Raw genomic sequence first — 25,939 nt, forward strand, 5'->3', positions numbered from 1 at the left:
GCACATTATGCATTTAAGGAATGTTTGTCACTTTACCAGAATACATGCTCCAGTAGAGCAAGTAGAATGCGGGTTGCGATGACACTGCACCCTCCTTAGGGCCCTTACAGCCCTGGCACCTGGCAGAGGCTACGCGAATATTTGTTGAAAGAATGAATGGGCCTTTTTGGGCTGGTGGGCTTTGTTTCTCCTCATTCGCCGGGCGTACTCGCCAATCCGCAGGCAGCTGGGAGCCTCGTCCCACCCCCACCCTTCTCCAGCCGAGGCGATGGGAGGGAGGCAGGCGCTCAGGATTGCAGCTGCAAGACACGGCGGGCGCAAACGCCGCCCCAACCCTGGGCACCCCTTCCCCTCCGCCCGAAGGCCTGGACTGGGGAAAGCCAGGTCTGCTGCACGCGAAACGTGGAACCGAAAGCAGAAGAGGTACGAACAGCACAGCAGCGCACGGGAGGAGGACGCTGTGGTGCCCGGCTGCGTGCAGAGGGCGCCTTCCCCGCTGGGCTGACTCATCCCCAGCCGCCTCCACGGCCGGCGGACACACACACACACACACACACACACACACCCACTCACTCACTCTCTCTCCCTCTGGTCTGGGGAGGGTCGGGCCCCGCGCCGGCGCTGAGCTCCCGCTGGCTCTGGGGCCCGGCTCGCCAGCTCCAGCTCAGCTTCCCCGCCCGCTCACGCCCGGGGAACGCCCCGGGAATCTCCGCGCGGCCCCGCCGACTTCCCGAGAAGCCCGGGGCGTGCGTGGCCGGCGCTGGCCACGCCCACTGCGCGCGCACCCGGAGAAGGGCGGTGCTGTGGCTCGGCGCACGCGCGCAGGCGCAGGCGCAGTCCGGGGTCGCGCGGCCGGCCCCCGCTCCCGCCCCCGCCCCGCCCCCGCGTCGTCCGGCCCCGCGGGACCGCCTCAGTCCGCCGCCAACCGGCCTCCTGAGCGGGTACCTACTCCGACGCGCCCCGGGCGCCCGAGCCAGTGTCGCCTGAGGCGCTGGGAAGACGGTGTGACCGGGAGCGGGTGGAGACGACGCCTGTGACGACGGGCTTCCCGGCGGCCCGAAGTGGGAGTGGTGTGGGCTTGGCGGAAGGGAGAGAGGAAGAGGAGCCGAAGGGGGCAGCGGCGGCCGCAGCCAGCGGCCTCCCCGCGCCCTGACAGGCTGGGCCGGCGCCCGGCGCGCTCGGGACTTGCCGCCGCCGCCTCGGCCGCTCGGCGCCTGGGCCCGGACTCGCGGCGCGCGTCGGGGCGGAGAGCTGCGGCCGCCGCGCGGGGACAGGCCCAGGGCTCGCCGCCCAGGGATGTGAGTGGGAGCCGAGCCCGCGCGGGAGGGCCCGGGACGGCCCGGCCTGGAGGACGCCGGGACCCCTGCCCACGCCGGGGGCTCCGCGGGCGCCGGGTCGGAGCAGCCCCCGCGGGCCGGGGGGCTCGCCTTCGCCGCCGGATCGCTGCAGCTGGTGCGTGCGATGGCTGCGTGGCCTCTGGGTGGGGGGCGGCGCGCGTCCGCCCACCTCCCTGCCGCTGCGGGGGGCGTAAACTGGGGTGCGGGGACAGTCTTCCGCTTGGAGGGGAAGCCGGCGGCGGCGCGTTTCGCTGTCGCCGTCTGCATCCATGTGCGCCTCGCATCCGCCTTCCCCCCTCGGCTTAGACCTCTTCCAGGAGGTTCTAGACGCCTGAATCGCCTGGGGAAGAGCATCTATCTCCCCTGGATTTCTGCGGTAATAACCGCTGTTGCTGCCTTTTTTTTTTTTTTTTTTTTTTTTTAGGTTTCAGAGTCAGGCGAGGGAACAAGATGTGAACTGTTGCGCTTCTGCAGAAGAAGGCCCTTCCTCCCCTTCCCGCGAGGGTGAGTGCGCGGTGTTCGCGGCGGGCAGGGGGGCTCCTTGCGGCTCGGTCCTCTGGAAATGGCAGTGCCGGACTTAGAATGTTGGTCCGCGGGGGCGATTTGGGGGGTGTTTCTGTTGCTCTCCGACCCTTTGAGAGACCTTCGCTGCCTCTTTCCCCGCTGATGATTCAAGTAACGAGACTTTGCGGAAGCAGAGTTTGCTTACCCGTCCTCCTCCAGTATCCAGAGAGTGTTCACCTCTCAAAGAGGAACGTTTTCGACTAATAACAGATACCTGTTGAGAGGACACTGCCAGCTGTTCTTGCTGGAGCCTCTGCTACCACAACGAGTGCTTCCTGGGTGGTTTTATCTGCCTGTTTGCTGTGTCGGTTGAATTTACCCAGTTTGCTTTCCGGTGGTGGTTAATCAGGAGAAACTCCTTTTGTCTGAATGGAAGGGCAGAAGCGGCTGAATATGTCAGAGATGGGGGGGGGGGGGGAAGACCGTGGAGAAGGAAAGTAGAAGTGAGACTGAGAGAGAGGACAGTCGCTTTTGGTTTCTTAATAGGTTTGTACAAGTGTGAGTCGTTGGGCTCCTGAAAATATTCTAAGCAACACCCAGCAGATTTGAAGATGAAGTGACCTTTGACCTCTCTTTCCCCACCCCCTTCACCTTTTCTCACGAATGTGAAAATCACTAGCTTGCATGTGCAACAACGTTATCTGTTAGAGTGTAACAGATCTGCACGCTGGTTGTGTCCAGCCCCTGCCTTAATAGTACACGTATTTACTTGTAGAGGAAAGCGACAGTTCTTGCTGACTACATAAGCATGTGAAGCTTGTTTTTCAAGCTGAGACAAGTGTCTCAGGTATGGGAAGGGAACGTGGTCTCTTCTCTCTGCTTCACCTGGCTGTTGCTGAAAGGCCGGATGCTTTTGAGGCAGAATAGGGAAATGCATTGGCTCTGGAATCAGATCTGGGTTTGAATCATGGTGTTCCTGCCACTTAATAGTTGTATTATTTAAAATGTCTTTGAGCCTCACTTTTCTTAAAAGGTGGTTGTGACGACTCAGTAAGATTATGTATGCGTGGGAAGTAGTAGTACATTGCTTGGCTACTGTTGAAGTCTTGGCTACTCTCATGGCCGGGCAGGCAAAGGGGATTTAGAGAAGGGCAGAATCACTCAGCATGAGGTGGTCTGCCAGGGGCCTGTGTTTCTTCCTCGTTAGTAGAAGGAGAAAGACCACTTTCAGGTCTTGAACTGGTCGAGGGGGTCTTAACAGCCTTTTTATGGAAGGGTTCCACTCTTCTCTCTCCCCACACCCCCTCCCCCATCATTGCGTGGCCTCTACCGACAGTTGTGCTGCCCTCTTGTGGTTAAATTGTGCCAGAGCTTTCTTCCGCTCCTCCCCTCTTAACATTTTTTCCCTCCCTCTGTTTAGGCCCCTCTCCTTTGCTCCCAGTTTCCCAAACTGTGTGCTGAGGTGCCCTAGAGCAGCAGTCACCTCAGGCTTGAACTGTTTGAGCTAGTTCACAGTTTCAAGATTAAATCGACACATTTCCTTTCTACAATGCCCCATCTTTGCAAAGCTGTCTTTAAAGTTCCTCTGATAAAAAGCACCTACTGTGTGAGAATCAATGTGATACAGGAGAGTGTGATGTCCAATTTGATTCCAAGAAGTTGTACAAGGCTGAGCAAGCACTACGTTGTAAAAATACTAAGTGATTTGAATTCATCTACTGACCTTTTTCTTTTGGCTTAGGGGTGCTATGAAAATATTACTAAGAACTCCCTGAATGGAGAAACTTTGGGAACCTTTTGCTTTGGCTTTTGGTTGGCTTTTCTGATACATACAAAACATTTTTGAAATGGAAAAACTGCATTTTTTTTAAATGTTGGTCACTGATTCCTATCTCCACCAAAAGTATTGATACAAAAATTGGTAAAATTATTGATACAAAGCTAGTACCAGCTGGTAGTGGCTTAGTATATTTCCTCTCCTATTTAATATCTTTATAGCTTCTGCCCATTCCTTTCATTTTGAAGTGAATTCTATTGCTTATTTGTCATTCTAGTCACTTCCTGGTTTTTCCAGTCCTCCTCTTCTAGTGTTTTTGAGTGTCTCCTTAGACTCACCATGCCCCAAATGAAAAATCATCATTTTTATACCCCTTTGGAATTTTCTTCTCTCCTGGTCATATAGGCTTTAAATTAGGCGCCATCTTTAAACTACTACTTTCATGCGCCTCTTGAACTAACCCATTCAACATGTCCTGTCTATATTTCTTTTATCTCTCATCTCTCCTTGCCTCACTTTACCACCTGAATTCCAGGACTTAGTTCCCTGAGTCTAGAATGTTGAAAGTCATTATCAGCCTCTCAGAATCTAGCATCTCTTTCTTCTGTTCATCTACAATAGAAATGTCACTAATACTCCTTATTGTGGCATTCCTTTGCCCCCAAATCTTCAGTGAATTCCCACTTTCTACCTGTTAAATTTAACTTCCTCTTTCTGGTTCTCAGGATAATTGTCATAATTTCCTGCCCTGTTTTTTCAGTCTTTAGCCTAAGGACCCACAATGAACATTCTCTGCTATGGTCTTTCAAGCCGCTTTTCACGTTTTCTGATAATGGTTATGCTTATTTCAGTTTTTAACTTCCGTTTATGTTTTCTATCCTTCTTCAGTCAAGCCCAATTCTGTATCTCTACCACTCACTATTTTGTAATGAAGGAGGGCCTCATTCTCATTTGAAAAAATGAGGATGACTGTAGCACTCTTTCTATAGGATTGTAGTCAGAATGAAGTGAATTAATACATGAAAAGTCTTCAAGACCAGTGCCTGGCATATTAAGTACACCTTAAGTTTTAGCTTTTGTTATTATAATTATCATCACTATTATTATTACTACTATTACTATAATTATACTCCTAGTTAAAATTCAGCCTAATTTCTGAAACTGTTTCTCACTAAATATTGTTTTTTTCCTTTCCATGTTTTTATTCTTTTAGTTACAGAGGATCCTCACATAATTTGTTTATATATCCTGCTCTGATTGTTTGATAATTTCCTTAATGTTAACCTTATCTTTTCAAGTTGATTGTATACGCTTTGAGGAATACATACGTAGAGTGCTGAGCACATGGGGAAGTTCTGTAAATGTCGTGTATTAAAAAGCAATTTTAGTCACCAAACAAATATCTATTAATACTTAAAATGTAGAAGGTACATTGCTATGTCCAAAGAGATGCAGAAAAATATAAAATAGGTTCCTTTCATTGAGAACTTAAAATGTAACTAGAAAGATAAGGTAAATAATAAAAGTTATAGATATTTGAGGCCACTTAGAGGTGAAGTGAGCAGGGAAGGCTCCAGAGAGGAGGTAAAGTAAAAACTAGGCATGATATTATTTTGCATAAGAGGAAGGACTGTGTATAGGTGGTAAACAGAAGCAAAATTTGCATGACATTTTCAGAGATCAGTACATAAGACAATTTGAAATGAAAGTTTGAATGGCAGGGTAATAAGAAATCAGGTTGATAATATAGATTGAAGTTACATTTTGGAAGCCTTTAAGTGCTAGGATGAGAAGAATGTACATTGCTCCGTAAGTAACAGAGAAGCTTTAAAAGTTTGGATTGAGAAAAAGCATACTAAGAGAAGTATTTTAGGAAAAACAAAGTGGCACGAGTGCAATGTAGAATATGAATTAGAGAAATGATAGACTAGGAAAATAATTTAGGCCTAGTGTTTGGATTTAGTGAAAATAGGGCTGGAGAGCTGTGGCATAAGACTTCATTCTAGATTGGATAGGAAAGGAGGATGTGGTCGGGGGGAGGGGAAAAGGAGTAATCAAAGATGACTTTGAAGTTTTGATCCTCAGTGACATAAGAAATTGAAGAGTGTTGGAATGCCAGGACATCTTGAGAACATCTGGGCGAGTCTATGAATTTTGTACATTGGGAATCTGAGGCCTAAAGAGATTTGAAAATGTGTCTAAAGTTACCCAGCTAGTTGGTGACAAAGAATTTTTTAAATGACAGTACTGACAAATAGATATGAAGGTTTTAGTAGCTGGTTGAAGAGATTCAAACAGCTGGACTTATATTTTTGATGTTTAATTTGACGTGACAGTGAGATAAGTGAAAATAGATAGCTAGACAGTAGATGAGTGGAACTTGGTAGAGAAGTTTAAGGCTGGAATTGTGGTGGTCAGAAAGAGCGGTGGACCTGAAATTGAGCCTTGACAATTGCCCATAATTACAGGGTGAAAGAAGAGCAATTGGCAAAAGAGATAGAGAAGGAGCTGTCAGTCTGAGAGGCAAATGGGTAGGTAGATTAAGAGGGTGGGAATGGTTGATTATTGTTGATCACTGTGAAGAAATGAGAAGAGTCACAACTAAAAAAAGACCTTAAAAATTTCCTAACATGAAATTTAGAAAACTAGAAGATGAAAGTTGGTTTTAGTTTTCTGCTGCAGAAATACCTACTGTTAATATTTTATTCTCTCTAGTATAATATATGACCTTTGAGTTTGACAGTTGGGTAAGTAATGGAGACTTCTATCCAAAGTTATCACTGGGACTAAAGATGAGAATTTTAGGTATAATAAAGATGGTAAGTATTTTTGACCGTTTCTGTCATTCGTTTCCTTTTATATCACACTGTCCAGGTACTGCTCTTCCTTGTGGGAATTAGCCTTACACTTACATTATTTGAATGAGTAGACATTCAGTGGTTCTTACTAGACCTTCAGTGGTCTAGCAGGTTAGACAAATGATCTCTGGGTGCATTCATACTAGTAAAATCTGAATAGAATGATAAGGTATTAATTTCTAAAAGGAAAGAGAAACCCTTGGTTAGATAACTTGTGAAAGTGAAGGTAGCATGGTTAACAGTGTTTAGGAGAGCTGGGAAGGGCAAAAGGAAGCATTATCTCTTTTTAAAGCCTGTACAGTTTAGCTATCAGAGGTGGACTAGCTTGAGATAGTCCATGGGCTGTTTTGCTTGAATGCTTATTTTCATTTCCCAAGGACGTATTTTGGCCTGTTTTTCTGCTGTCAGTCCTTGGGATTAGGGTATTCATTGTTGCTTACTAAATGACTTTAATACATTCTGATTATAAAATAAAATGCCACTAGGTAATATTTTATAATATGAAAGGCAGTGTGATGTGAAGAAGTGCACTGTTTTTGGAAATCAGGGGATCAGGGACTAACTGCTGTCAACATGAGTTTGAACAAGTCACGCGATCATTGAGCCTCTTTTCCCTCTTATTTGGAAAATGAGGGAATGGAATAAATCTTTGTTCAAAAATACTTTGTTTATTTTAGAAACGTGGAGTCACATGGTAAAATGTGAATAAACTTAAGAGTTACTACGGTGTATAGCAAGAAACAGCCTCTTGCTCTTTCTGCATCTCTGATTCTTGTTTTCCAGTAAACCACTTTCAGATTTCCTAAGTGTCTTTTGGTGCTTACTTCCGTTTTTTTCTAAATAACACAGTCCATCATCAGTAACACCCTTCCTATCCTCTACCTGTGCCTACACTCCTTTTCCCCTTTATTTACTTATTTGTCTTGTAAGTATTTTGAGAGAGAGAGTGAGAGTGCATGAGCAAGGGAGGGGCAGAGGGAGAGGCAGAAGCAGACTCCCTGCTGAGCAGGGAGCAGGATTTGGGGACCATGACCTGAGCCACCCAGGCGCCCTTGCCCTTTTACCCTTTAAAATGAGTGAACTGGTCAGGGTCGCATCTAAGGCTTCTCCATCTGCATGTGCAGAGAAACCCATCTCCTTTTGTCTTCAAGGACTTTGCTATTGTATTTCTCTCTCTCGCACTCTGTTTTTCCCCCTGTTGACTCCGTATGTTTTCTGGTTGCTGTTGCTATTTACTATAGTGATAGAAAACAATTGCTTTATTAGGCTCACAGATATTATGGGCCAATAATTCAGATAGGCTACACCAAGAATGCCTTGTTTTTATTCCACAATGTCTAGAACCTCAGGAAGACTTGCTGGTTGGGGGTAATTTAAAGGTTGGGGACTAGAATGTGAAATGGGAAATCTTGTTATGGCCATCTCTGAACAAAACTCTTGCCATAGTTTGACACCCCCCCCTTTTTTTTTTTTGCCATACTTCACATGCCTCACATGCAAAATACATGCAAAATACACTAACCCCCTTCTCAGAGACCTGTAATTTACATCCTATCATGATACCAACTCAGGATGTAGTATCCTCATCATCTAAGTCAGATCCATATGCTGTTGAGGTTCCTTGGATATGGTTTCTTGAGAATGATTTCTCTTTAACTGAAGACCTGTGAAGAGACCAGGAATGTGCCCCCATGGGATTAACATTCAAGATTGGAAAGGCATGTGTTAATTGCATAGACATTACTGTTCAAAAAGAGGGATAAGGGAGCCATATGGTAATAGTCCACTGCAATTCTGAAACCTAGTGGGGCACATGCTGGCAGTTCCTTGACTAGAGGTCAGTCCTACTGTCTGTACATTGTTCCTAGTTGGCAGTGACTGCTTCTTTTGGTCATTGATTTCACCTTCTGAATCATTCATTTTTTTCCCAAGGGAACTGATCTGTCTTTGCAACTGAGTAGCCATCTGAACTTGCTTACTGCCTATAGTCATTCAGAAGCATCATATTAGGTAGTTACTGCCCCTTTTATTGTAAACTGATGTAATTCCTTTAAAAAGTGTGTGGACTTCTGTGTATCAGTTCATAATCTACTCCATCAGACAAAAGCCATACCTACAAATCTCTTAGAGGAGTTTTTCTTACCTTAGGCTCCTTGTGAGGCTACTGTAGAACGATACTTTTAAGATCCTTAGATAATTTTTTGTCTGAAAGGATCAGTGAGGTACTTAGATCTTTCTGAGATCTTATAGTCCCACTCTCGATTTAAGAAAGAGCCCTGAAGCTCTTTCTTACTGTAAGAACACTTTGCTGGCTGAGAAGAGTATTCTGAGCCCTTGAAATTGACTTGAAATTGCTTTCCAAAAGTGATGGCTGATTTTTTAGCCGTCTCATTTCTCTACTCTCTTAGTTACAAAGGTAGTTAGAAGAAGCCACCTGCTTTTCTTCAGCATTCTACCTAGAATCTCCTTAATTCATTAGGTATACATTGCATTTTCCATGTTCCTGTAGGTGATAGTTCTGTCAGACTTTTCACTACAGTAGAACTAAGGTCTCCTTTTATTCAGCTTTCCAATAGCATTTTCCTTGCTTGTCATTAAATTCTGACAGCGTGATTGAGGCCCTTTTGCTTTTATTAAATCTCCTCAAGCGCCTTTAATTATGTGAGCTCAAACACCAGATGGGCCCTCACCTGTTCCTTAGCTGTACTAGAACTGTTTCCTAACCTGGTGGTTCTCTTCATAATTTACCTTGAGAACTAATTGAAACACAAATTGCTGGGCACCACCCCTGGAGTTTCTTTTTTCTTTTCTTTTCTTCTTCTTTTTTTTTTTTTTTAAGATTTTATTTATTTATCGTAGACATAGAGAGAGAGAGAGAGGCAGAGACACAGGCAGAGGGAGAAGCAGGTTCCATGCCGGGAGCCCGACGCGAGACTCGATCCCGGGTCTCCAGGATTGTGCCCTGGGCCAAAGGCAGGCGCTAAACCGCTGAGCCACCCAGGGATCCCCACCCCTGCAGTTTCTGTTTGAGAAGGTCTAGAATGGAACTTAGTAATTTGCATTTCTAGCAATTTCCCACTGATGCTGAGAATATTGATTTGGGGACCAGACTGAGACTCCCTGGTTTGAAACAAGTTGGCACGGGAACAACCCCTTTCTGTCTATGATGTTGCTGTTCACAGCTTTTCTTGATAGGCCTAGTACAGTGTCTTGGAAACAGGATTGCTGTGCGTTGAAGAGTCGGTCAGGAGCCTATCTTAGGGTGTTATGCTGTGCACGTTTTATTGGTGTACCATGTTTGATTTGTCCCTGATATATTTGGAGTTTTTCTGAGAAATGGAGCAGTAGGGCAGCATCAGCTTCTTTTTTTTTTTTTTTTTTTTAGCATCAGCTTCTCAAAATACATTTTCAGCCTTTAAAAAAAAAATCAAGCAAATAGGGCTTGGCAAAGTTTTTCTATTAAGGACCAGATAGTAGGGATCCCTGGGTGGCGCAGCGGTTTGGCGCCTGCCTTTGGCCCAGGGCGCGATCCTGGGGACCCGGGATCGAATCCCACGTCGGGCTCCCGGTGCATGGAGCCTGCTTCTCCCTCTGCCTGTGTCTCTGCCTCTCTCTCTCTCTCTGTGTGTGACTATCATAAATAAATAAATAAAATTAAAAAAAAAAAAAAAAAAAAGGACCAGATAGTAAATATTTTAGGCTTTGTGGGCAAGATTGTCTCAGCAGCAGCTACTCAACTCTGCCTTTGTGGTGCACAAGCAACCATAGACAGTACATAAATGAATGGACTTGTAAAGATTTATTTATAAAAACAGGCAGCTGGCTAATTTGATCTGTGAGCTGGTTTGCCAGTTCCATTTTACTCCTACTTGACTCCACATTCTCTTCAAGCTACTGCTTGCCCCATTGTCTGTTTTCTTTAAAACTCTTGGGAAGAGTTGTCTGTATTTTCTCTTCTTTTTATTCACTCAAAAAATTTATCAACTCTTTTTAAAAGATTTTATTTAGAGAGTACTTGAGTAGGGGGAGGGGCAAAGGAGAGGGAGAGAAAATCTTAGGCAGACTCCAATCTGAGCACAGAGCTTGATGCAGGGCTCAATCCCATGACTCAGAGACCATGACCTGTGCCAAAACCAAGAGTTGGGTGCTCAACCACTGGGCCACCCAGGTGCCCCAAATTTATTGACTTTTTGAACAGGTCACACATTTAAATAGAATTGAAAAGTATTTTAGAGAAGTGTTTTATAATTCAGAAAGTATTAAGTATCTTTGCACATATGTTAATATGCATGTATGGAACCATAACTATAGGTTAAATACAAGAGGAATTGCTGATTCAGAAGTGGTATATGTTACTAATTTCAATAAATACTGTCAAATTGATCTTCATAGAAATGGCAGTTTGTATGTTTCTACACCTGTTCTCAGATGGTTTGGTATTTGTCAATTTGAGATGTAAAAAATAAAATCTTACAGTTTTAGTTTGTTCTAAATTTTCCTTTTCTGAGACTTGTTTATTCATCTCCTAGCCCATTTTCTTTTCTTCTTCTTCAAGATTTATATATTCTGGAAGGAGAAAGTACCTGTGCAATTCTTTTGCTTGTGAGTGGGGGCAGGGACAGAGGAAGAGAATCTCAAGCAGACTCTCAGCTGAATGTGGAGCCTACCTCGGGTTCCAGTGCCAGAACTCTGAGATCATGACCTGAGCTGAAACCAAGAGTCAGAGATTTAACCGACTGAGCCACCCATGCCCACCTGACCCATATTTTTATTGGATCGTTGACCTATTATTTTGACTTGTGGGAACTCTTTCCAGGCTAAGGAAAATAGCTCTGTGTTTGTGAAATAAATTGTAAAATATTTTTCCCAGGTTGTCGTCATCTCTTTTTTACACTGTAGTGTGATTTTTGTTTGTCATGCATTCATTTTTGAATTTTTATTCTATTCTATTGGCCATCTTATTTATTTATTTATAAATTATACTTAGATCTCTGCTCTAAAATTATATTTTGAAACTCCCCCATGCTTTCTTGATTCACCTGGAATTTATATTGGTGCAAGGTATAAATGAGATCCAACTTTTCCCCCTCAAATTGTTGTTCTAATACTATCTGTTGAATAATCCTTTTCTTTGCTGTGGGAAATGCTAATGTTTTAAATTGTGTATATAGTTGTGTCTGTTTCCAGCCTTTGTTTTGTTCCAATAGTGGCTCCTATGAAACTACTATGATTTCAAGGTCAGGAAATATTTTTATTAATTTCTTTAGTTTCAGGTTCTATACAAGTTTAGCATATGGAAGGAATTTAAATGTTTGAAAATAAAATGAATAACTCAACAGTATAGGGTTATAAGTAGATCTTTGTGCCTACTATTCGATTTAATCAGTTTCTTCACTCTTTACACTTGGATTTAACCTTGGTGTTCTGTGTATTACTTCTTTTTGGCTTATTGTGAGGTTTTATTTTTTTGTATTTGAATGGGTATTTGTTAACTTGTGAGTCTGTTCTTATTAATCTATTTTTGGCCTTAAATTGTGAAAAACTAACAATATGGTGTATCTTTTGCATATGAAGAGAAGTTAGTCATTTCATAATAGCAATCCACAAGATAGTCCATTTGAGACTTGGATTTCCTTAAGTTCTAGTATATTGGTTTCATAAGGGTTTGACATGGCAAGATTCATTAGGAGAGGATTTTAAGACTAGGGAATGACCCAGAGAAGAAAATGGTGAATAATTGTGTCAGTCCGTCTAATTTATGATGGGAAATTGAGGAAGTGGAAATTAATTCAAAATAGAAAATGCTTCAGTGTCTAGAGAATTTGTGTGAACATAGTCCTCATTCTTTGCTTGTTTGTCCATAAGTGCTTATTTTATTTTTTATTTGATGCATTATAATCTTTAAAAAAAATTTTTTTTTTTGTTTATGATAGTCACAGAGAGAGAGAGAGAGAGAGAGAGAGAGAGGCAGAGACACAGGCAGAGGGAGAAGCAGGCTCCATGCACTGGGAGCCCAATGTGGGATTCGATCCCGGGTCTCCAGGATTGCGCCCTGGGCCAAAGGCAGGCGCCAAACCGCTGCGCCACCCAGGGATCCCGATGCATTATAATCTTTAAAGAGTTCTTACAGAGGAATATCTGAAATAATGTTCTGACATGGTGTATTTTTAAAATCATTATGAACTTAAATTCATACTGACTTCAATAACAGATGTTTTTTGAATGTCAGTAAATGATAGTACTAAATACTTCACTAATAGGATTAAATTTCCTGTTTCTATAGGCAAATTCATCACTTCTGAAAATTAAAAATTTTCAAGAACCTTTTGATGATATAGGTTTGGAATATGATGGTTTTCAAAGGAGATCTTAAAGGTGACCCCTGCCAACTTTTAAAATGTATTCGAAGCACTTTCCCTAATTTTCATTCACATTTTTTTTTCCTGTGTGTTTTATAAATTTGAAATACACCTTTTCCTATGGAGTCATCATTAAGCACAATTCTAAAAGTAGTTCTAAAGTTACTCCCTAAGACTAAAAATAGGGAAGGGGATAAATTTGTAGAATAATTTATATTTTCTCACCTTTCTGTTCATATATAATTCATGTCTGGTTTCCTAGGAGGACTTATAAATTGCATTATATGTTATATATGTACTTTTGTGACTGGTCCCAGGTAAAATGGTTTTAGTAACCCTTAAATTGACTAAGTTTTCATCTTATATCCCTTGTTTCTTATGTGAAAGAATCATAATGTTTTAAAAAATATATATTTGCATATATTTTATACACTCTTCTAAGAGGCATCAGTAGTATACAAACTTTGAACAATATTTCTTTAAATAGAAAAAATTCAAGTGAATAAAAGTGATTATTTAAAAAATTACATTCAGCAATCAGAGGTGCAAAAAGAATTGTAAATGCTGCTTATGATTGACAGAACTTGCTTAAGTTTTGATATCTTTCTGGATGTTTCTGTGTAGTGACGTGAATAGAGTCCTGCTTATTCTAATTTGAACGTATAATTCAGCAGTGTATTGTGGGGGTCTTTCCATTTCAGTGGTTAGAGATTCATTTATTCATTCAATCATATATTCATTCAGTCCTTTTTTCACCCAGTTCAGAGGGTCAGTCAGTTCACTCCCATCAGTTGCTTACTCTTTTGTCTGTCATTTACTTATTCCATCAGTCACTCATTCATTCTGCTGGTTAGTAAGTCACATTACTCAGTAGATGAAGCTAGTTAGTCACTTACCCACCTACACATACACTCAAGCAATCAGTTAGCATTTAATCATTCATTAAATAAATCATTAATATAATCGTTTAGTAAAAACTTATGCAGTGCCCATTTTGTGCTATATATAGGATATAATGCACAGGATATAATGCACAGGATATAATGAAAGCCATGATGTAAGCTATCATTTTTAGTATCTTCATCATATTTTCATTGGCTAAGCATACCATCATTATCAGATCCTTTTAATGTTATCTAAGTTTTTTTTTCATTATTATAAAGTGTTTCATAGAATTCATAGATATGTATCCCATTACTCTTATCTTTTTAAAAGGAACAAATTCTTAGATATTGTTCCTTTCACATCTATGCCAACACTGGGTTTTGCCAGTCGTCTTAATCTTTGCCAGTCAGATAGGGCAGAAATAATATTTTTATTTACCTTTTTCAGATTATTAATGATAATCAAATTTTCATTTTAGGGAATACTTGTATTTTTTTGTGAAATGCCTATTCATGTTCTTCATCTATTTTCTTACTGGTTAATGTGATTATATTAAACCTAATTGATTATATTAAAACTTCACGGCATATGTTTTTCTCAGAGAAGCTTTTAAAAGCCTTTAAGTCTTTATTTTCTGTATTCTTTGCTGAGATGTTAGGTTTGGAAATGATGCACATATACAAAAGATTTTTTGGTATAGAATTAAAGTGATAGATTTAAAACACACCAAAAAATGTATTGAAAATATCTAATTTCAGATGTTTAAGGGGGCAAGTAAGAAGAGCAGAAACTAACAGCATTGATTTTTAGAGTATTTACAAACACTTGAAAATATTTAAGTCATTTTGAAGGAGTAAGATCCAAATAAAAAGAGAAGTTTAATGGAAAAGTGAAATAAGGGCAGCCCGGTGGCTCAGCGGTTTAGCGCCACCTTCAGCCCAGGGCCTGAGCCTGGAGACCCAGGATCGAGTCCCCACTTCAGGCTCCCTGCATGGACCCTGCTTCTCCCTCTGCCTGTGTCTCTGCCTCTCTCTATCTCTCTGTGTCTCTCATGAATAAATAAATAAAATCTTAAAAAAAAAAAAAAAAGGAAAAGTGAAATAAATGCATATACTCATTGCAGAGATTGTTTCCAGTAACAGTTATATGAACTTTGAAGTAATTTTTGGACTTTGATATGTGTACTTTCAGTAGTTTTCTTTTTTTAATTTTCAAACATTTCCTTAAGGTCAATTTTTTATAAATATCCCGTATGTGCTTAAAAATATATGTTGGGTGGAAGGTTGTAATATATTGTCATTTTTCTAGTGGTTTGTGTCCTGTTTATCAACTTATAGGGCTCTTAGATATTGGAGATATCTACTCCTTTTTTGGTAAATGAATTTCAAATATTTAATCTTCATATTTTTTGGTTTTGTTTATGGTTCCTTTTCTCTAGAGAGATTGAAAATTTAATATAACTTTTTCTTTATTGTACATTTAGAAAACTTGCATGTCTTCACTGTCATTAATGTGTTTAAAAGGTTGGTTATAAGATAGTAAGGAGAAGTAGAGACGGGGGAACTGGAGATAGAGATGCATATCCTGCTTAAGGCTTTGAAATTCAAGTGGTTATAGGGACCTTGGGTGGCTCAGCTTTTGAGTGTCTGCCTTCAGCTCAGGGTGTGATCCGGAATTCTGGGCTTTGCTGCTTGGAGCCTGCTTCTCCCACTACCTATGTCTCTGCCTCTATGTCTCTCATGAATAAATACATAAAATCTTTAAAAAAAATTCAACTGGTTATAAAAAATGCTTTATTAGCCAAAATAAATATGGACCCATACAGCCAATTTGTGTGACTTTTGTTATATGAGTTTTGGGTTTCCTATTTTGTATAACACAGTTTTTTGTTTCAGGTAAAAGTCCTATCAGAGGTTCTTCCAGTATTTTCATTATTTTATTTTGGACATCTTTTTTTTTGTTAAATATTTATAGATAATTTTTAAAAAAAGATTTTATTTATTCATTCATGAGAGATAGAGAGAGAGAGAGGCAGAGAGATAGGCAGAAGGAGAGCCCGATGTGGGACTCAATCCCAGAACTCCAGGATCACGCCCTGAGCCGAAGACAGATGCTTAACCGCTGAGCCACCCAGGTATCCCTAATTTTTTTTAAAAGATTTATTTATTTATATGTGATAGACATAGAGAGAGAGAGGCAGAGACACAGGAGGAGGGAGAAGCAGGCTGCATCCCGGGAGCCCGATGTGGGACTCAATCCCAGGACTCCAGGATCACGCCCTGGGCCAAAGGCAGGCGCCAAACCGCTGAGCCACCCAGGGATCCCCACATCCCTAATTTTTAAATATAAAGTATAGATTTAGCATGTTTTCTTTGGTTGTACTGTCAGTTACGCCAGTGTTTTTTGTAAATAAGTATCTTTTTTTACTGTATTGAAATGTCATCATTATCACCTTAAGTTCCCATATATACTTGGATTTATTTCTGGATGCTGTCTTTGTCCACTGATCTATGTGTATGCCAGTCCTCTTTTGGTTACAGTTTTTTAATAGTAAGTTTTAATATATAATGGGGTAAATTTCTTTGTCATATTTCTGACAAATATATCTATGACAAATACGAGAAAGGAAAAATAGGAAAAAGCCACAGACAGTTCGTAAATATACATGGACAACAAATATACCTAATCTTCACCAATATTTAGGAGAATACAATTAAAACTTCATTCCTTCTTTCCCAGTGTGAGATTTCTAGTAGATAGTTTGGAAGCTATGGAGGAAAAAAAAAATCTGTTCCTTAATGGTAAGAACTTTTAAATTAAATGCCTATCAAATACAATCATACAGAATTTAACAGGATCTGCATTTAAAAAAAAATACCTGGTTTGCATTTAATCTTGTTTTTAGGTGGTAGACATGTCCCTATCTAATAATAATGAGATCCTTCCATTATCCCAGACACTCTTCATTAGTCCTTTTGTACTGTTACAGCTTTTATATGGATTTTAAAGCATATTTTGAACAAGGAAAGAGTCTGTATGCACAAGTAAAGAAAGATCACCAAATAACTGCTTTTTGTGTACCATGTTTTGGTTTGATATGTCAAAATCACAGCCTTTTTCTTTAGCAAATACTTCTAAGTTTTGGATAATTAAAATGTGTAATACCTCCCCTCCCACAACCAGAATATTTTAGTTTTAACGCATTCAAAACCCCTGCCTTTACAAAATTTAGTTTGTGGTTTTCTATTAAGTGTACTTAATATAATAGTCTCTACCATTTCTGACTTTGTAACATTTTTTGCTAATATTCATATTAAAAAAAGAAGTACAACATAATGGATTAGATAGTGTGAATAGGAGATAAAAACGCTTAAAAAGCTATCTCTTTTTGAAACCTTTTTTTCCCTAAATTAATTTTTTCTGTATTCTTGATAACTATATCTAGAATCTGTTTTATTATGCCATGTTAGGAAGACCTTCTATTTTTGACAGAAGAAGAATAGTCACTCTCTCTTTAAAGAACATACAAAATTGAATCAGTTTACATGTAATTAATGTAGTTAAAATTAGTGTAACTCCATTTTCTAGCAAAAATTGAGGAAGAACAAGTCTTAGACCAAGTAGTCGATAGAGCATAGACCACATCTCCTTTTCTTCTTTTTTTCTTTAATAATAGCATAATTGTATAGAATGGCTGTAATTAATGCTATAAATAATCCACCCTTATCCCCTGGAAGCTTAAGTGTGCTTGAGTAAACTTCTGACAGTATTTTTTTGTTTTTGTTTTTGTTTTTGTTTTTTGTTTTGTTTTGTTTTTGTTTTTCTGACAGTATTTGCATCTCTAACCTACTGACTCTTCTTGGAAATGTAGGAAGTCATGCTTGCAGCGCTTGTGGTGGGCCAGAAGTGCTGTGAAATTAACACTCCTGGGTGCAGCCCTCAGCCACAGACTCGGACTCTCAGGGTGTGATACTGTATAAATAGAACAGTTGAACATATTTTATACTGTTTCTGAGAGCTTTTCTGAGGGTTAAGCCCACTGTGGTAGCTGATTTAAGAGTGCAGATTTATTGGTTGTCTTGCCTTCCCTATACCACTTCTTTCTCTGCCATTGTTACCCAAACTTAAAAACTAATATACTTTCTTTTGAATCCTGTATCAGGTTTTGCTTCTAGGAATATTAAAATTAAGGCAGTATGACTTTGGGGGTAGTGTGACCAAACTTCAATGAGAAGTTTCATTTTCAGCAGTTTTATTTTTCAGCATGTATGAATTGCTGTATTTTTTTCACCCTCACTGTACATGTGATTGGAAGAGGAAAAAAGGAAAAGGGAAAAAAAAAAAAAAAAGAGAAAAGCTCTAGTGTTGTCTAATACAGTGTGAGGAGAAAGGAAAGTGCTTGTCTTTGGGTGAGATTATTTCAGTTTATTGCACTTAATCCTTACAAAAATACTATGAAATAATAGATGAAACTGATTTCAGAGATACATCACAGGGGACAGGATTCAAACTCAGTTGCATGGGATCCCTGGGTGGCGCAGCGGTTTAGCACCTGCCTTTGGCCCAGGGCGTGATCCTGGAGATCCAGGATCGAGTCCCATGTCAGGCTCCCGGTGCATGGAGCCTGCTTCTCCCTCTGCCTGTGTCTCTGCCTCTCTCTCTCTCTCTCACTGTGTGCCTATCATAAATAAATAAATAAATAAAAATAAACCCACCCAGTTGCATTTCATCGGAGATACAGGGGACAGGATTCAAACCCAGTTGCATTTCAAACTTGGATCCTAAACCAAAGGCTATATATATATTCTTCCTTTTTTTTTCTTTTTATTTTAGTATTTGAAGAAAAAATTTCTAAATATTCTTAACATAGAGGAAAGTAGAAAATATTAATCTGTATTTGCCATCCAATTTTATTTTATTTTTTTAAAGATTTTTTTTTTAAGATTTTATTTATTCATGGGAAACACACACACACACACACACACACACACACAGAGAGAAAGGCAGAGAGACACAGGCAGAGGGAGAAGCAGGCTCCATGCCGGGAGCCCGACCCGGGACTTGATCCCGGGTCTCCAGGATCACACCCTGGGCTGAAGGCAGCACTAAACCGCTGAGCCACCCGTGCTGCCCTGCCATCCAATTTTAACAGTATTTGGTTACTTTTTGCTTTAGATCTTATTTTTTTAAAGAAATAAACATCATAGATTCAGTTGAAACTCCTCTGCCTATTCCTACTCCTGTGTCTTGACCCCCATTTAACTCACTAGAGGGTAGTCACTAGCCTGAAGTTAGTATCATTTTCATGCATATTTTAAACTTTTACTACATATATGTATCAGTGAATAATATTGTAGTATTAAATCATGAGTTTAAACCTTAAATTGTATCATGCAAAAAAAAATCAGTCTCTTGCTACAACTTTTTAAACCTCACTTATCTTTATGACAGTCATGTATCCATGTTTTGATATATAGCTCTAGTTCATTCATAAAATTGATGAATATTCTTATTGTAAGAAGATTCTACAGTTTATATATCATTTTTTTCTACTGCTCAATATTTAGGTTATTTTATTTTATTATTTTATTAAGTTTTCATTTTAATTCCGGTAGTTAACATACAGTGTTATATTAGTTTCAGATGTACAATATAGTGATTTGACACTTCTGTACATTCCTCAGTGCTGATCAGGACAAGTGCTCTCCTTAATCCCCATCACCTATTTCACTCATTCCTCCACTCACCTCCCCTCCTGTAATAATTTCAGTTTGTTCTCTGCGGTTAAGAGTCTGTTTCTTGGTGTGTGTGTCTCTCTCTTTTTCCCTAGAAATCTGAAACACCTCATGAATTTGTGTGTCTTTCCTGCACAGGGGCCATACTAACCTCTGTATTGTTCTAATTTTAGTATATATGCTGTCAGAGCAAAGCACTATTTCAAATAATACCACTGTGAACATTATGCAAGAATTTCTGGTTTGTAGGATAGTTATATCTTCTGATTAGTTAAATGTACTCTAACTGCCCTCTAAAACCAGTTGTTTGAAGGGTTCTACATCCTCTCATCCACACTTGGTATCTTTAGACTCCTTGATTTTGGCAGCCTGATTGGCATGATTTGATATCTTAATTTGCATTTACTTAACTATAAGTGAGATCTACCATCTTTGTTTATTGATCTATTCATATCTTTTGCTTCTTTTTTCCTTGGCGTTTCTTTTGATTTTTTTTTTTTTTTTGTAGTTTCTTTAAGTTTTGTAGCTTGGCTAATTTTAATCAAGAATTGGTACCATTTGACGCCTGTCAGCTTGATAAAAAATGTCCTTTTTTGCTGAACTTTCTGTATGATTTTTGTTATATGTCTCTTCTTAGCACTGTATACCTTGATTTTTAAAAAGGAAATCCAGTCTGGTGTACCAGAGTGGCTCAGTTGGTTAAGTGTCTGACTTTGGCTAAGGTCCTGATCTCAGGGTCCTGGGGTCCAGCCTAACATCAGGCTCTGTGCTCAGCCAGGAGTCTCCTTGTCCCTCTGCCCCTCCTCCTGCTTATTTTCTCTCTCTCTCTCTCTCATTCTCTCTTTCAAATAAATAAAAAAAAAGGCTTAAAAAAAAGAAGAAATCCAGTCTGATGTTCTTTGTCTTTTATTTTTATTATTTTTTAAAAAAGATTTATTTATTTATCTAATCTATCCAATTTATTTATCTATTTATCTATCTATTTATCTATTTATCTATCTATCTATTTATTTATTTATTTATGACATAGAGAGAGAGAGAGGCAGAGACACAGGCAGAGGGAGAAGCAGGCTCCATGCCGGGAGCCTGACGTGGGACTCCATCCCGGGACTCCAGGATCACGCCCTGGGCCAAAGGAAGGCACCAAACCGCTGAGCCACCCAGGGATCTCCTGTTCTTTGTCTTTTGGAAGGTGAATTTCATTGGCTTATTATTTACATTTATTGTATTTGTTGACATTTGGACTTAAAAATTTTTTATAGTCCTTTGTTTTGCTTTTAATTTTCTTTTTTTCTGCATTCTTACAGATTATAAATCTTTTCAATTGTTAACATTTTCTGACATGTATACTTGAATATTCACTTTTATAAAAAAGCTCAAAATTATTTAGTATACCTCTCCTACTAAATAGGCAAGGAAGAATCAAAAGCTATCTTATTTTTTTTTATTTTTTTATTTTTTTATTTTATTTTATTTTTTTTTTCAAAAGCTATCTTACTTTCATCTAAAGTTTCAGTTTTTCATGTTTCTTTTTAGGTTTTCCATTTTTAAAAACCTGTCAGTATCTAATACCACTTTTACTGTAGTTAGAGATCAGAATCTTTAAGAGGAAAATTTTGTAGTAAATATTATGAGCAACTTTTGTTTTTAAATGTACATGAGAGATGAATTGTAAAATATAAAATAAAATATGGGACTTCACTCCCTGAAATTTTCTAATTGAATAACCTGAAAACACTCTTACTAAGAAATGCTAGATGAAATATAACAGACATCCCTTAAGAAAGCTTTTTTCTTAGGGAGAATTTTGAACATACAAAAGTGTATATATAATGGTATAATGAGCTCTTACACAGTAATCACTCAGCTGCAATAGCCCTTATGACCTGTGGCCATTTCTGTGCCAGCTGCTTTCACCATTAATGTGTTATTTTGAAGCACATTGTAGACATATCATTTCTTCCATTAATATTTCAGTCTGCGTCTCTAAAATACAAGAACACCTTTTAAAAGTAAAAACATCACAATTCCTTAATATCTTTAAATATTCAGCAAGCATTCAAATTTCTGAATATTTGATATACCATAAATGGCTTTTTTAAATGGTTTTGTTTTCTTTTTTTAAACTAGGATCCAAATGAGGTCCACACATTGTGACTTTACAGTGTTTTAATATTTCCTGCATCCCTTGTCTTTTTTCTTTAGTAACCATGTTGGTTATAGTTTGCCACACTCTAGATTTTGCTGATCCCATTTTCATGGTGTAGTTTAAGGTGTTCCTCTGTTCTCTGTTGCCTGTAAATTGGTATTTTGCAGACTTGATTATATTCAAAATTGTCCTATACCACCTGAAAATATTTTCTTACATATTCTTGTCTTACTGTTTTTTTTTTTTTTTTTTACTTTTTTCAGCTGATTACCTTCAGAATTCCCCTTTCCCTTGGAAATTTGGATTTCTGTAGCATTTGTTTCCTGTTCTTTACCTTCACTGCATGTCCCTTTCCCTAACGGTATCCTGTCACATCTACTCTAGGGTCTAGAGGAAGTATTTACAGTGCTGTTTCCATAGGGTAATATTTATCACCCTAATACAAAAAACAAAAATCTTGTCCTTTGGATTAATATGATACAGTATATTATCATCCTCAGTCTCTCCCGTTGTCCTCTGCTGTCCTTTACTTGCCTACTCCTATGTTATTAGTTGAGACCTTTTGGCATCTAACTTGGTTTTCCTCTAAACTCCCTTTCCTGACATTATCATAGGTTATGTCATTATCTGGGTGAAGAACTCCCCTAAAGATACCTTCAAGTTTCTTAATATATTTGACTCTGCAGTGTCATCCACACTCGACAGCAGTACTGCTTTCTCATGACCTCATTCTACTGAAGCCCTGTTATCATCTCAAGTTACTCCATTTCTGAAGTTGTACCAACTTCATATTCTCTCGTTATGTTCTCTTGTATTTTTTAGGTCTTTTATATTGTATTCCTGTGCTCCTGATCCTGTTCATGGCTGTTCTAGGGTTAATACCTCCCTCCTTTGTTTTCCCCTTCTTTCTTTGGTGTTATCACTGTTGGCACCTCCAGTAGCTTAAGAGTGATTTCTTATCTTATTTTTTTGTTCTCCTTTGGTCTTTGTCAGCAGCTATCCTGTCTCTTTTCTGCTCTTTACCCTTAATAGCCTTGCTAACTTGTTTTCCTTTTTCTCATTATTCTTCTTAAATCTTTCCTTTAGATATTTCATATACATTGGTTTAAAAAATCAGATCATACAGAAGAACTTAAAATGGAAATACAGAAGAACTTAAAATGCAAGAACCTAAAATGACAGAAGTTTTATTCTTTCCATCTCAATCCTTTTCTCCAGTTAGTTTTTTTTTTTTTTTTTAAGATTTTATTTATTCATGAGAGACAGACAGAGAGAGGCAGAGACACAGGCAGAGGGAGAAGCAGGCTCCATGCAGGGAGCCCGATGTGGGACTTGATCCTGGGACTCTGGGATGACGCCCTGGGCCAAAGGCAGGTGCTAAACCACTGAGCCACCCAGGGATCCCCCAAGAAATCATTCTTAATTCCTCATATATCAAGCTGATTACCATGAATCTTCTTATAGGTGCTCATGTTCCAAATATTTAAAATCCACTTTCCTTTCAGACTTACTTTTCTGTCTTGGTGCTTAGCTACTCTTTCTTTATACTTAGTTGCTCAAACAAAAATCTCAAATTCAAATTAGATTCTTCCCTTGCCTTCACATACAGTTAGTAATAGGGTGGATCTGTGCGGGAAATCTAGGTAGTACACACGCCCTGTCCTTTCACCTTGTGTATTCTATTACAGTTCCTGCAACACTTTATGTATTCTTTTATATATGTCCATATTATTTCCTTTCTAGCCAAGAAATGGCTGTCACTATACTTGGATGTTTGACTATGATTTAGGGAGGTATTGCGTTAGATGTAATTGGCCAAATGCGAACTTTAAAAGTATGTTTGGCAGCCACATATCTGGTAGAAAGAGCTTTTGAGGCAGAGTGTTATCTTTCTTTTGGAAAATGTTGAATGTGTAAATGAAAATGAGGTAATTTGAATGAGGTCAGATGATATCATAATATGTAAACAGAAAAGTGATGGAATATATTTAGACTAGAAAATTTGACATGAATAAGTTTAAAAATTACAGAATTTCTTATGAGCTAACAAGTATGGTACATACCTGTTTTATATAGGTTTTGGCTGAATTACTCCTAAAATATCTTTGTAAAGAGAGGGGAAATATATAGGTAAGCACAGTATAATGACATTTTATCTTGTTTTTGTCAAGGATTCATAAAGCAACATTTTATATTTTACTGTATCACAGGAAATTTCTTTGGTGGTTATGGATTATTGTGGTATAGTCTCCAAAATAAGCTCTATTCTGTGAACATTGGCTTTAAGCGATTTTTTTTCTACTTCTATTTTTTTATTTTATTTTATTTATTTATTTATTTTTTAAATTTTTATTTATTTATGATAGTCACACAGAGATAGAGAGAGAGGCAGAGACACAGGCAGAGGGAGAAGCAGGCTCCATGCACCGGGAGCCCGACGTGGGATTCGATCCTGGGTCTCCAGGATCGCGCCCTGGGCCAAACGCAGGCGCCAAACCGCTGCACCACCCAGGGATCCCTACTTCTATTTTTTTATAAATAATAATAGAGAATAGTGGAAACCAATATGCACTTACAGGGAACATGGCTAAATTTCAACAAATAGAATATATTCCAAATATTAGCAATTAGCAATCATTGCAAAAAATATTCTATGAAATGTATACCAGAGTTGTTTTAAGGTAGCCTAGAGGCCAATTAAGACATTTTAAATAGTATAGCAAAGAAAAATTCTACTTAACTAGGGGATCCCTGAGTGGCGCAGCGGTTTGGCGCCTGCCTTTGGCCCGGGGCGCGATCCTGGAGACCTTGGATCGAATCCCACATCAGGCTCCCGGTGCATGGAGCCTGCTTCTCCCTCTGCCTGTGTCTCTGCCTCTCTCTCTCTCTCTCTCTGTAACTATCATAAATAAATAAATTAAAAAAAGAAAAAAGAAAAAAAAAAGAAAAATTCTACTTAACTAAAGAGGTGATAGAAGCAAAAAACTAAGGGAAAGAACACTGATGCCAGAAAATAGGTTTTTTAGGAAAGGATTCTTTTATTTTAGTGTATAGTAAAGCCAGTTTCTTAAACTGACTAATTTAAAAGGTGAGGCTAAAAAACAATTGATATTTCTTGCTATTCCCTTTTTAGCTGTCATTCCTCAAGTGTCAGTTTAGTCTTTGAGGAGTGTAGGGATACAGAAAAAGAGGTCCATTAATTCTATAGCATGCTATTAGTGTAATTCTCAGTGTTTCTTTGTCATTACTGTGGGAAATTTGATAAAGAATATCTGAGGAAAAAAAAAACATCGGAGACCTTTTTTTTTTTTTTTTTAACAATAGTTGTTGAAAAGTAGATCCAAATTCTTACTAATGATTTCTATTGAAGACATGATGTTCCCGTTACCATTGACAAGACGCTCATATTGGACTTTCTCTGCCCTTGTGCAATTCACACATTATGTAACTTTTCTTGGCTGATACTATACTTGGATGTTTGATTATGGTTTAGGGAGGTATTGCGTTAGATGTAATTGACCAAATGTGAACTTTAAAAGTATGTTTGGCAGCTACATATCTGGTAGAAACCAACAAATCTAAAGTAAGAATGAGAAGAAGTAAGGACAACAGAAGTTTGTTTTGATGCTAACAGGTATCTGAGGGAATTGTTTCACATTTTCTGTGTAAGAATAGGCATACTTTTTAAAAAAACTATTTTAATCGGTCCTAATTCACATACCATATATTTTGCCCCTAACCATATGTTTTTGTTTTAAATTGTAGAAGCAAAACTAGAGTCTATATGAAAGTGAGTAGTGAGAAATTGTGTTTAGATATTATTCCCAACTACTTTAGTATGTAGGTTTTATGCTTTTCTCAAACCATTCTCAAAGAATGGTTTCTAGGCTTATTGGGTTAGGATAAGGGATTATGAAGATGACAACCATTTGTCTTCTTGAATGGTATTATAGACGAGGAACAGAAGGAAAGTTCTCCATGTTATAGATTTTTCCATTCATAACTTTTCCTCACTAGGTTCTGTGATTTGAGCTAAGAAACCATATCAGATCAAACAATAGGCTTAAAGAGTGAGAGTATTTTTGTGCTGTACTTCAGTATTTTTGCCTCTTTTATCAGAAGCTGCTAAAATTAGTAATTATCCCTAAGGATAAAAATTGGTGAGGGAATGTCTTTTTGGATGCATTTCTTTTCAAAAACAAATGTGCTTTTATGGGAAATTCTTTTGATTTAAGTCTGTTTGGGCTTAAGGTAACATATCTTTTTGACTGAGTTTGCATGTAAGCAGTACTTTGTATAAATGCAGAATAAGGGAGCCCTGGAAAAGCAGCAGTT

At 38.9% G+C, this 25,939-nt stretch overlaps 1 protein-coding gene and 1 non-coding gene across 4 annotated transcripts in view; one reads left to right on the forward strand and one right to left on the reverse strand.

Annotated features, from left to right (window-relative positions):
• The first annotated feature begins 298 nt into the window (after window positions 1-298).
• JAK2 (Janus kinase 2) overlaps window positions 299-25,939 on the forward strand; it is a 117,039-nt gene continuing 91,398 nt past the window's right edge. For 2 of the 3 annotated variants that reach the window (XM_041741504.1, XM_041741514.1), the window contains exons 1-2: window positions 299-423; window positions 1,762-1,841. The gene's annotated coding sequence lies outside the window, so the exon portion shown is untranslated. Of the gene's footprint in view, window positions 424-1,255; window positions 1,453-1,761; window positions 1,842-25,939 lie in introns of those variants that run through there. The other variant, XM_041741520.1, reaches the window with a different exon arrangement.
• Window positions 19,549-19,653, reverse strand: LOC121485960. Its single transcript, XR_005986457.1, has one exon. It is a non-coding gene; the product is annotated as a U6 spliceosomal RNA (small nuclear RNA).

The sequence above is a fragment of the Vulpes lagopus genome, chromosome 2 (assembly GCF_018345385.1).
Source record: "Vulpes lagopus strain Blue_001 chromosome 2, ASM1834538v1, whole genome shotgun sequence".
NCBI lineage: Eukaryota > Metazoa > Chordata > Mammalia > Carnivora > Canidae > Vulpes > Vulpes lagopus.